Source organism: Lontra canadensis, unplaced genomic scaffold, assembly GCF_010015895.1.
Source record: "Lontra canadensis isolate GAN:19392208 unplaced genomic scaffold, GSC_riverotter_1.0 scaffold102, whole genome shotgun sequence".
In the NCBI taxonomy this organism is placed as follows: Eukaryota; Metazoa; Chordata; class Mammalia; order Carnivora; family Mustelidae; genus Lontra; species Lontra canadensis.
Window position 1 is genome coordinate 3,389,700 of NW_022631096.1, and position 13,676 is coordinate 3,403,375.

The window sequence follows — 13,676 nt, forward strand, 5'->3', positions numbered from 1 at the left end:
GGCAGAATGGGAATAGGAAGCTTAGTTCCAAAATGTTAACTTATAATTACTTTGTTATTGTCTTGGTTGTTAATACGATGGTCATGATGGTCGATAAGCAGAGTCAGTGAGATGAGCTATGACAGCCATCAGAAAGTCTGAGTGGACCCGGTATGGTGTATGAGTAAGTTAACAGCCATTGGTATGCTAAATGACTTATAGCCAGCCCTCAAAAAAAAAAAAAAGAAAGAAAGAAAGAAAGGTTAAAAAGGAAAGAAAGAAAAAAAGTTCTGGCTCGTAGCATTTGCCATGGCATAAATACTCTCACTATGACTGTTTTTATGTTACCAACATGATGTCATTGATTTTGTAGTTGGAAAAAGATGCGTACATAGAACAATCTTACTTGATTTTCTGCTCAGTGGGCTATATGGTTAAATAGCTTTTATTTACCTCTCTCTCACCATTGGAATAGATCGTATGGTATAGTATAAGCCATAAAGTCATTGATATGTGTCCTTGTTAGAATAAAAGCTAACACCTCTGGACTTTATGATGTGTGCCTTTGACCAATATCTGGAACTAATAATCCAGAAAAACAGAGAGGAAAGAAGTGGTGGGTTGTGTGGTTAGGTAGCTAACTGAACTAGGTGGGAATAAAGAGAAGACGTTCTAGTCCAGACTGTTAATAATTATCTAGAAGATTTTGGACAGTTCACTTCACTCAGTAATTCAGCATTCATCACACCAGTTTTGAATGCCTGCTAAGTGCCCCGTATTGGGAGATAAGAGGGTGATGAGCACTGGGTGATGTATGGAAGTGTTGAATCACTCTACTATATACATGAAAATAACATAACACTGTATTTTAACTAACCAGAATTAAAACTTTAAAAAAAGGTAAACAGATAGATATTCTGTCTTGAAAGAGCTTGCGTCTCAGTGGCAAAGAGAAAAATAGGTAATAATAACAGTGGGATAAAGGCTTGCATAGAACTAAGGAAACATGGAGGAGGGAAATGGAATCTGATCTTGCAGAATGCTAATGTTTCTGAGAAGATGTGATTGTGTGCTGAATGTGGGAGAATATGTAGAAAGTAGACTGTATCTCCTAATTTCTGCCTTTTATTCCCATGATATATTCTTTCCGTAATTGGAATTCTGTATCTTCCACTCCCTTTCACCCATTTTGCCCGTCCTTGTATCCCCACTCCCCCTGGCAATGATTAGTGCATTCTCTATTTATAGGTCTCATTCTTTCTGTTTGCTTATTCGTTTTTTTAGATTCCATATACGAGTGAAATCATATGGTATCTATCTTTCTTAGTCTGACTTTTTTCACTTAGCATAAAAACCTCTAGGTCCATCCATGTTGTCACAGATGGCAAGATTTCATCCTTTTTATGATTGTGTAATATTCCACTGTATACCCCATATTCCATTCCTCTATCAGTGAACACTTAGGTTGCTTCCTTATCTTGGCTATTATAAATAATACTGAAAATATGTTAGTTTTAATTTGGGGTTTTAATTTATCCATTTTATCCAATCTGTCAAATTTATTGACATAAATTTATTTCTTATGTTATCTTTTTGACACCAGTGGGATCTCTGTTTATGTCCCTTTTATTTTTATACCTGATATTGGCCGTTTTGCTATAATTTTTCTTAATCAGGCTTATGAAAGTTTATTAAATACAGCAGTCTTTTCTAAGAATTAATTGCTGACTTTTTTTTTTCATTTTATTTTATTTTATTTCTTTTCAGTGTTCCAGCATTCATTGTTTATGCACCACACCCAGTGCTTTATTTTCTTTTCATTAATTATGCTCTGTTCTTTCTTTCTCCTTTTATTTTTTTAAGATTTATTTATTTATTTATTTGACAGAGAAAGAGAGAGAGATCACAAGTAGGCAGAGAGGCAGGCAGAGAGAGAGGAGGAAGCAGGCTCCCCAGCAAGCAGAGAGCCTGATGTGGGACTCAATCCCAGGACCCTGGGATCATGACCTGAGCTAAAGGCAGAGGCTTTAACCTACTGAGTCACCCAGGCGCCCCTCTTTTTCCTCTTTTTACTTTGAGTTTGATTTTCCATTCTTTTTCAAACTTCTTTAGTTGGAAGCTTAGATTATTGATGTTCAGTCTTTCTCCTTTCTAATATATGCATATAATGCTATAAATATATTATGCATATATATTTACATATGTATATATTCACACACACATACTATATCTTCTTTGTCCATTCGTCTGTCACTGGACACTTGGGTTGCTTCTATATCTTAGCTATTGTAAATAATGCCACAGTAAACATAGAGGTATGCATGTCTTTCCAAATTAGTGTTTCTGTTTTCTTTGGGTAAATAACAGTAGTGGTATTTACTACTGCCCATATTTCAATTAGGTTGCTTGATTTCTTTTGGTATTGAGTTGTATCAATTTTGTAAATATTTTGGATATTAATTCCTTATCTGAGATTCATTTGCAAATATCTTCTCCCATTCATTAGGTTGCCTTTTTGTTTTGTTGATAGTTTCCTTTGCTGTGCAAAAACTTTTATTTTACTGTAGCTCCAATAGCTTAATTTTGCTTTCTTTTCACTTTCTTGGGAAGACATGTTCTAAATATATTGCTAAGGCTGATAAGTAAGGGATTACTGTTCTTATTTTCTTCTAGTTTTATGCTTTTGGGTCTCACATTTAGATGTTTAATCCATTTTTAGTTTATTTTTGTGTATGGTTTTAAAAAAGTGGTCCATTTCCAGTTTTGTTTTGTTTTTTTGCATGTAGCTATCCTGTTTTCCCAATACCATTTTATTGAGAAGATGACTGTCTTTTCCCCATTATATATTTGCCTCCTCTGTCATAGATGAATTGACTATATAAGCGTGGGTTTATAAATGGGCTCTGTATACTGTTCCATTTTTCAAAGTGTTTATTTTTGTGCTAGTATCATACTGTTTTGGTTACTACATCTTTGTAGTTTATCTTCAAATGTAGGATTGGGATACTTCCAGCTTTATTTTTTCTCAAGATAGTTACAGATGTAGAAAAAGCATTTGACAAAATATATCTGTTAATAATAAAAACTCTCAACAAATTGGGTTTAAAGGGAACATACTGCAGCATAATAAAGGCCATATATTGCAAACCCACAGCTAACATCATGCTCAGTGGTGAAAAACTGAAGGCTTTTCCTTTAAGATCAGGAACAAGGCAAGGTTGTTTACTTTCAGCACTCTTATTCTGTACAGTATTGGAAGTCCTAGCTGCAGCTGTCAGACAAGAAAAGGAAATAAAAGGCATCCAGATTGGTAAAGAAGAAGTAAAACTGTCACTATTTGTAGATGACATGATACTATATAAAAAACAAAAACAAAAACAAAAGCTAAAAAGTCCATCAAAAAAATTTAGAACTAATAAAATTCAGTACCTAGGGATAAATTTAACCGAGGAAGTGAAAGATCTGTATTCTGAAAACTGTAAGACACATGGACACAAACAAATGGAAAGACATTTTGTGCTCATGGGCTGGAAGAATTAATATTGTTAAAATGTCCATATTACCCAAAACAATCTACAGATTTAGTGCAATCCTTATCAAAATACCAGTAGCATTTTTCACAGCACTAGAACAAATAATTCTAAAATTTGTACAGAATCACAAAAGATGTCAGCAGTTATTTGTTTTAATGTTTGTATATAATTGCTCTATTTAAGCCACCTGATAGGTTCATTACTACTGTCTTTTCTTCTGGTTTTCAGAGATTTGCTTTTGTCTGTTGTATGGTTGGTAATTTTGGATTGGGGATCAGTCATTGTGTATAAAAATATTTTTATGGTGTGGATGGTGACATATTTTCCCAGGAAGGATTGTCTTTTCTTCTGGAAGGTACTGAAATAGGGATGGATTAGCTTGATCCAAAAAGGAACTGAAATGATTCAAGGTTGCATTTCAGTCTTTATGAGAGTTTGCTCTTTTTGGTTTCCCCTTTCTTTTAGGATACAGCCCTTCAGAGTCTTGACTGAAAGACTGCATGTTTTTCCTTATGGGTCCCAAACCCCCAATTTTTGTTTCCCAGTCCATGATACTGTTGAAAGCTCTGAGCAACAGTTTTCTGCTCTGCCTCTTTACCATACATTGATTATGAATAGACAGTTGTCTCAAGTGAAATGCGTTTCCCTTCTTTCCAGGTCTTGATTCCTCAAGTTCTAGCTGCCGTAGTCATTCTCCAATGCCTTCAAATATTTTCCTCCCTCCAACATTCATTGTTGTTTCTGCAAATATTAGTATGATACAAGCTACTCTGTGATAACTGAAATTAGAGATACTGCCATTGAAGGATTTTAAAAGTTGGAATGTTATCTGATTTGCATCTTTGCCTTTTACCAACACACATTTTTAAAACTCCTATTTCCTCAGTATGATTGTTTATTAAACAAATTAACTCTAAATAATAGAAGTTCCTACTTAATGTTATATTCCCATAGCAAAGAGTGCACTTGACAGCTTTAGCAATAATTGATTGTATGACAAAAAGCAGAATAAGATTTCGGGCTCTACTGAAGAGGAGTGTGTGTGTAAGGGGCCTTTCTTGGTATTTCTTAAATTCCACTTCAAAGTTTTATTGACTACTCTGTAGACATTTAAACTTGGTTCTTGGTGTGAGACAAAGTAAGAGGATGTTGTCATAAAGAACTTAGGTCCTTGGGAAGTAAAGGGAAATTTATTTTATCTTTTAATTAAAATAGAAGCCTCAATTAAAATGATTTTTTTTTTTTACTTAGAGTGATTGCTCTCCCATTTGAGAAGTTTTTAGAGGCTCGTTATAATGCAAACAATATTTTTTATGCAGAAATACAAAAAAAAAGAATAAGAAAAAATAGCTGTATTTCTCTCTGTTAATAACCACAGTTAACTTTTAAAATTTTTTAAATTTTTATATACTTTTCTACATGATGAGGATCATTCATCATTTCAATATTGCCTTAAAATTTCTACTTAAATTATATGCATGTTATTCATGTCATTGTAACTCTTGGTAAGCATTATTGTGTTTGTGTGTGTATGACATTTTGTAATGGTACCTGTTCTTTCTAAGGTGGATGTCTATTTAATTGTTTCCTTATTGTTGGACTTATTTTCTATCATAAATAACATTCTTTGCAGAAAATATTTTTAAGACATGGTTATAAATTGCAGAACTAAGACATTTAACTTCCTGTTATCCTATCGCTGCTCTTGATAGTGCACCTAAATTTTTCTTTACTACGTTTTATTCCCTTCTATATTTCCAGAAACTTGATATATGTCTTATTATACATATATATCATTCCTTCACCACTCCTACCTGTTAATCTTCTCATTTTTATTTATAGGCTTGTCAGGTATGGAAGATATGGTAAGATATCTTACACAACCCACATCTCTCTTTTGACCTCATCATAAATATTTCACTTGCATCTTCCCTAGCAAAGCATCTCTCTAGGATCTACTCTCTTGTTCTCTGTAGTCAGTAGGCCTTCACCATGCTGTAGCTGACTAGGACTGATTGCCTTGCAGGTTCATTGTGATAGGTGTGTAGACTGGATAATTAAATAGTGAGTTCAAGGTGGAAATTCCTGGCCAGTATGGGTCCTGTGAGCAGAATTCTTTTGAGTTTGATTAGTGACACAAGGATCCTAATATCATAGTCAAAGACATACCATTACTACTGAGTATGCAAATAGTAGCTCTAGTCAACTGGTTTATTTTTAGCTAAAAGTTAAAAGACAAAGATACACTTTAACTGTGGCATGTGGGTGGTTCAGTGAGTTAAAGCCTCTGCCTTTGGATCAGGTCATGATCTTTGGGTCCTGGGATCGAGCCTTGCATCTGGCTTTTTGCTCAGCAGGGAGCCTGCTTCCTCCTTTCTCTCTCTTTCTGCCTGCCTCTCTGCCTACTTGTGATCTCTGTCAAATAAATAGATGAAATAAAAAAAAAATGCACTTTAACTGTTTAGTTTGTTGGTAAACTGTTGAAAAGTTTAAAAGATCATTTGATGACAGTGTTAATGAAATTTCTTTAATTTTGAAAGCTATGAGCTTATTAAGGTCTAGAAATCCCAGCAAGTGGTACAGTTTCCAGAAACTAGTAGATAATTCTTCATTGACTAGCATTCCATGAGCAATATAATCATATGGCAAAGTATTTCACAGTGATTTTAAATGTTCATCGCTTCTTCCTTTGTTTACCTTGATTAACCACCTTCAGTGATTTTGTGATTGTTGCTTTCTAAACAACTTCCCTGAGGATTTACAAATAATTAGCTATTCTAAACCCTTTAGAGTCTGGCATCAGTAGATGTTAGTTAAGTGGATAAATTGTTTTGATGTTTTGAAGCAGAACAACTGAGAAACTGGTATCTGTTTTGGAGCCAACATACTATATGACATTTTATAATTCCTTCAATTTTCTGAAATTTATGTTTTCTTCTGTGTATAGCAATAATAGCCTAAAACCACCACTGGTTTTTTTTCAAGGCATCTTGCTGGCTAATTTTATAAAATTTGAACCACAATAGATATGAATGAAGAATCATTTGTGGCATTTGCTCTTTTCCAAATGTTCCTTTGCTTTGAATGCCATATCTGAGTATTATATTGTTTCTCCAGATGTTATGGGTTCATATTTCCTTCTGGCAAATTTAATTTTTGGTTCCTGCCTATGTTTCTTGGGATTTGTATTATTTCTCTGTCTTAGCTAAGGTTTTTATAAATGCTATATGTTTTAGAGTTTGGATTGCATTCACATAGAGGATATTTCCAATGTACTTTTGCTCATCCATTTCCTCCCTTGAGAATAGGGAAAAACAGTTAGGTCTCTCTCCCATTCTCTGATAAGGAGAGGGCTACTATGGTTTTTTCCCCTCCTAATATGTTGAGCATGCTGACCCCCTCACCTAAACCTTAGATCAAAGGGAAAAGCAGTGATTGTTTTTAATTAGATGATTGTTACCATATGCTTCTCTTTTGGTGAGATCTAAAGAAAGATAGAACGGCCCCTCCAAAAAAAATGGGACTAAACAAGGGCCTGTGGAGCATGTCATGAAGGTCTAGGCTTTGACCTTAGATGACAGTCATGCATGATATGTGTTTTATCTCTTCAACGTACTAACGGTATAATCGTAAGTAAGCCATTTAATTCATCAGGGCCTCAGGTTTCTAACCTGTGAAATTATTTTGATCATTATTTTTATGACAGATAAGAGTAAGTAGCTTATTACTTTGTTGTAAAAGTCACTTGTGATAATTGTTTTAAAGCGCTTGGAATGGTGCCTGGCACATATTATGCACATAAGGAATATTAGCTAAAAAAAAATTAACATGCTAAAATACCCCAAGAGTGAAAGAACCAACTCTCTGCTTCAGTTAATAAAGGATTAAACCTCTTGTAAGTCCAGGATTCTTAGTGACTTATCTCAGATATTTGCTCTGGGGAAATGGGCTCTGTCCCTATCACAGAACTGAAGAAATGTTCTGTCATTGGTATCTGAGGGCAGCCTTATTTAGAGCCCTGTTGCCTTGCTCAGTTGCTCTTGTGAAAGCTTACATTCTCAGTGTAACTACTGTATCACATTTAATGACTGTGCACCATAAACCTTTCTCATCAAAGGGCAGTGCTCTAAAAGCAAGCCCAGAAAATGGAGGAGGTTGCCGGAGCCCAGGGATGGCTTCAGCAATCCGTTCAGCAAAGGAGATGGAGCATACTTGTAGCTGAATGGGTCATGGAGCTAAGTAGACAGCTGAAAAGGAAGATTTGTATCCTTCCACCTCCTTTTACCTCTTGCCTTCTTTAGGGACAGTCTTTTGGTAACTAATTTTATCTGTTCATTATAGTTTGGCACTCATGGCGGGTGTTACAAATCACAGGTAAAATGTGATTTGTAAATAATATTGGCATAGTTCACCCTGAGCAGTCCTTGATCTTGGATCCTTTCAGTTTATATCCATTTAACACATTTTACTTTTAGAGAGACTTGGAAGCACAAATTTCAGGCAAGTGTCTGAGGCGTTTTATGGATTTATAGAGCCAGCTACCTGACAGTGTTGTCGAAAGGAGAAGCAACACTGTTGTTGGATGACACAAGTACAGAACCAAGCCAACTAGTTGGTTAAATTGTTCTTGTGGTCTTCCTTTGAGATCATCTTATTCTGGGATCCTGAGAGAGTTGAAATGTTTTTATTCTGATATTTCTCTGAAGATCTCTTTAAAAAATCTTCAGAGTGACATTTATTAGTCTTGTATTTTCTCTGGTCTTAACTTGAAAACTTTTGCTCATCAAATGTGAGCACTTTGAGAGAATATTTCTGACAAATTTTGTATTTTGCACCATTAAAATCCTCATTTTTCACATTAAAGTGTATACTCAGATAAAACAATCCTCATGGAGAATACATGATCTTAAGATCACACTGTCTCATTGCCGGGCTGAGATTTGCATTTATCTGAAAATCTGAGTGCTTCTTAGCTTTGAAGTTACTTTGGGTGCTCCAGAGGGAGTGTGTGTGTGTGTGTGTAACTCTGAATTACTTGTTTAAATATTACTTCTATAACTGTAAGTTCTAGGAAGCAGCTGCCTTTTATGCAAAATACATTTTCACATATAACCTTGCTTTTTGAAATTGTTTTCTTCTTTTATTCGAAGAATTTATACAGTCATTTTGTGATTTGAAAAGTGGCTTGGGTTTTATATTAAATTTATATGTTTTAAAATCAGGATTTTAGCTAATAAGCAATAACTTATTTTAAGAAGTAAAAAGCTTTATTTTCTAAGACAGTTCAACAATTTAGTTTGTTTATGACAATCCAATTTTCTTTGTTAAAGGATAATGTTTAAGATTTATATAGATCTCACAGTAGTGCTTTATGTAGATTAACTCATTGATCCTCATGATTATCCTGTGGGGTATTATAATCCCCATTTAAGAGATGAAACTGAGATAATATAAGTTGTCTAAAATCACAAAGTTAAGAAGTATAGGAATTAAGATTCAAAACAATAGTATTCTAGTCTCTGTGTTCTTAAATATTAGAATAAGACATTTATTACTGATATAATGTAACTGGCCAAAACATTAATAATATTGGTTTTATATTCCACTTACATATAGTCTTTATCATGTGTCATTAACAGTTGTTGCTATGTAAAATATACTTGGAGTTTATAGAAAGCTTGCATATTTCTAATTTTTATTATTTAACACCAACATCAGAATCTGACTGCCTCAAATTGGCTGTAACAGGAGGAATGCAGTCATGAGCCTCGATGTATGCAGCTAAGTCTTGTCATAGCTAGAACACATCTCATGTATATTTTATAAACTACAGAGTTACAGTTGCCACAACCAGAGACTTATATCTATATACTTATATGCATGTATATATGTGGATGTCTCTGTGTGTGTATAAATACCATCTAATAAACTGAGAATTAATACTTTTGTCTGAAACATTAAAAATTTAACAAACCTCTTTTTACATAGAAAGTTGCAAAGTTAAGGTGTTTCTTGCCCTCATGGGGATTAACCTTGTTTATGAGGAAGGGACTTGATTATTACAAATACTTACAGAGAGGAGAGGGAGAGAGAGACCTTTACTTGCTACTACTATACAAATTTTATTGTGATAGAATTTGCCTTTTCTACACCCAAAACAGTAGATTATTATCCAAGGAAAAGGTACCACATTTCACCTCTGTGGATGAGTTAGGCATATTCTGGTTGGTAGCTACTGTTTAACGAACCTTTTACATGCAAGAATATAAGAGAATTTACGTCTCTTTCTCTCTTATCTGTCATCTGTTATCTATTTATCATTCCTTGTAGTTCTTATATTTAAATGTCATGATGGCTAAGGGTTTCATTAATTTTGTTCATTAATGTACCAAGCCTTTAAAATGGCTCCTAGTACATGTTGACACTCAGAATATCCTTTCAGAATTGAATCAAAGTGTCTTTTATAAGGTAGTTCTCTTTTCAGTTTGACAAAAGAGAAAACTGAGGCTCAGAGAGCATGACTAATTGAGCCAGTGTCAACTGTTTAAGTGACGGAAGCAAGATGGGACCCTCTCTTCAGCTGGGTCCATGGTCCATGCTCATATGTGATGCTGTCTCTAAGGCATCTCTCAACCCATTGGAGGGGAGCATCTTCTGGGGTCCTTCAGGCCACAGGTGTTCTTGGTCTTTTCATGAGTGTAAAGTCCTGGCTGCATTCAGAGTTCTGTTGAATTCTGTTGAATGTTGGTTTTTTGTTGTTATTGTTGTTTTGTTCTGTTTTTACATTGAACAGTTGTGTGAGGATCCATGAGAGCTTGGACTGTTGCATCACACTGTACTTCATAAGACATTTTGCTTAGTTCTTTGAAGACTTCCTTCTGCCCTTTAAATTAGGAGAATGTGACCCAGCCATTGGGAGGTGGGGATGATAACATAGAGGACATAGAATAAATAGCAGTAAACAAAGAAATGGCAAAGTGGTTGGAGAAATGGGCTACAGGAGATTGAAAGGCAACAGTCAGGAGTCACAAAGGAAGTAGGAGAAACTGATAATAGAGGAAATGTGTAAGAGTTTTAATTTCTTATAAGTGAAATTTAATTTATGGTAGTATATTTTCCTCTATAGGGAAAAGGCAATGACAAAATTTTTTGCAAATGTTTTGTTACTTATATTTAAGTATCAGGTATTTCGTTACACCCACTAATGTTTATTGATTTAAACTGGGTAACCAGTACTTTCTAGAAACTTTAACAAATACATAAAACTCTTTAGTGGATGAAAACCTAAAAAATAGTCATACCTATTTTGTAAGTTTCTTATTTTAAAATATTTTATGACTTCACAGTTGAGAGGCTTCTTAGAAATTGGCCTATAGCCAAGTTACAAGCTTTCAACTTTACATTCCCTTTTGTAAGCACCATGAGTTTTAGTAATCTTTGAGTATTTCTTCTTTTCAATTAACTTAGAATATTTGCATTTAAACCTTCATTGTCTTGATTTAGGAAAAGGACGGCAACACATCCCAAAAGGCAACCAGATTTGAACAACCATGTAATACATTTCTGATTTACATAAGTATGTTCCAGCTCAGAAAAGTTATCTAAATGACAAAACTCACTCATTTTATTTTAATGCCCTAAAGGATTGCCCAGAGACATGGGAACTGGATTTGAAGCCTGAGCAATAACGCATTTTAGCACGAGAACTGCGGTTGCTAGTTTTGAGTGTTCATCATGTGGAAAGCAGAGTTTTAGGTACTTTCACAAGACACTAATTACTTTTCAGGCTGTTGGATAAATACAAATAAACATGTAAAACTAGATCACCAGGCTCATGAATTGAAATAGATGTAAATGGACCCCAATGTGGATATCTTAATTATAGTGAGAGTTGTCATAAGAACATTAATCTTGTGCAAATGTCCTTATCACCACAAAAGTATAATCAGCAAAACTTACCTTTTATGTTAAACATTTTACAGATGTCATACTTAGGACAAATTTAAGAATCATATTTAAAACAATTTTAAAAAGGGGTGCCTGGGTGTCTCGGTATAGCATCTGCCTTCAGTTCAGGTAATGATCCCAGAGTCCTGGGATTCAGCCCTGCATTGGGCTCCCTGCTCAGCAGGGAGTCTGCTACTCCCTCTTCCTCTGCCCGCCCCCCACCACCACCACTTATGCACGTGCTCCCTCTCAAATAAAATCTAAAAAAAAAAAATTAAAAATAAAAATCAGTAGACTTCTCATTCAGAATACTTTGGTCTATTGGTTTCAAATCATTTTTTATTGACATCATAGAAAGTATCATACATGAACTTCCATGAGCTTTTACACCTGATCCCACACTGTGCATTCCCTTCACTTTTAGAAGTACCCTGTGTCCCCCATCTAGGTCAACCTCTTTACATGTCACTGGTTCCCATTACATCTTGTCTACTCACCTTTTTCTGCTGAAAGGAGAAAAAGAAAATAGGCCAAAACAGTGATATGTAAATGTAGGGACTTTGCTCTGTTGGTTGGATTAAACAGAACTGAAATGGATTAGTTATAGAACATGTAATGGAAAGGGTGAAATTTTTAATAACTTTTAAAGGGAAAAGGAAAAATACACTTTCACATTGCAGAATACATAAGAGGCCTTTTAGATGTTAGAGATGACATGTGAAAATCCAGAGGTTAAAAAATGGCTAGAAATATTGGACCACAGATACATTTATTTAAATTGAAAAAAAAAAAAAAAGGAAAAAAGAAACAGAGGTGTCTGGGAAGGAAGCAAGACAAGTAAGATTATTTAGTGAGAAAATGAAGAAAGGGTCGATGAGATGGTGGTGAGATGATCACATGTAATCCAGTTCGCCCTTTTCATAGTCTGTATAAACAGAGTCCAACAGTTTATTCAGATAACTGGATTCCACTGAAAAGTGTGATCATTTTTCTGGCTGGCTGTGAGGTGAAAGGCTGTAGGATTGGGTAAGAACCGTCATGAGAAGACTTTCATAAGGAAGCAACAAGAGCTTTTCCAATTGCCTGTTGCCCCAAGTTCATGTACGATTCTTACCTTAATATTTTCATGATTTGGTTTCAGTCCCCTCAAATTCTCCAGCAAAGTTGTTCTTGTTTGTTTGTTTGTTTGTTTGTTTTTACCAACATTCAGTCTAAGATATGCTCACACCTGTTTATCAAAATGATAGCCATATTTCACTTCTATCGCCATGGGCTTTCTCTAACTATTCTTATTAGCATTGATTTCTTTTTTCTTTTACCTTATTTGACGCATGTGACTAGCACTACATGGGGTAACATTTACTTTTTTTTTTGTGCATATTAATTTTCTCTCTCTAGCCTAATCAGAAGATCTCAGTTCAAAGACTAATCGTGAATACAGAACACAAGGTTTAGATTGATCTTACCCAGCCCTTTTATTTTACAAAGAAGGGAACTTTGTAAATGGAGTTATAGTGATACTGAGGGCATACTATTTGTTAGACAGTTATAACATTTTAATATGTATCACTTAATCATCCTAAAGAGTATATGCTGTATACTATTACTGTCACCCCCTTACAAATAAGAAGACTGCTATTAAAAAAAAAAAAAAAGACTTGCTAGTAAGAACACATACACACACAGGACACACAGCTAGTAAGAGACAATGCTGGGATTTTATTCCAGACCTTCTGGCTCTAGCTTTTCACTTCCCAAGTCAGTGACAGAGGTAGAACAAGAACCCACAGACACAGGTAGAAAGAATAACCCACAAATCTCCTTTCCACTTCAGGGCTCTTGATTGTCCTAAATACTGTGTACCAGTGTACTTCCTACACAAGTGCTATAGACCAAACTTTTGTGCTTCTGCAAATTCATATGTTAAAACTCTTATCTCCCCAGTCTAATGGAATTCTGAGGTGGAGCTTTTGGGAAGTAATTAGAATTAAATGAGGTCATGAGCTCTCAGCTGTCTTCTTGCTGTGCTCTCACATAGTAGAAGGGGCAAGAGGGCTCTGTGTCTCTTTTATTGTTATTATTTTTCTAACTTTATTGAGATATAATGGACACATAACATTGAATAAGTTTAAGGTGTATGATGTGTTATTTTTAAAATGACTACCACTGCATACTGCAAAATGATTACCACTATGGCATTAACTAATACCTTTATCC

At 34.8% G+C, this 13,676-nt stretch overlaps 1 protein-coding gene across 4 annotated transcripts in view; it reads left to right on the forward strand.

Moving 5' to 3' along the window:
• NRG1 (neuregulin 1) overlaps positions 1-13,676 on the forward strand; it is a 1,091,656-nt gene that overhangs the window by 313,505 nt on the left and 764,475 nt on the right. The gene's annotated exons all lie outside the window — the stretch shown is intronic.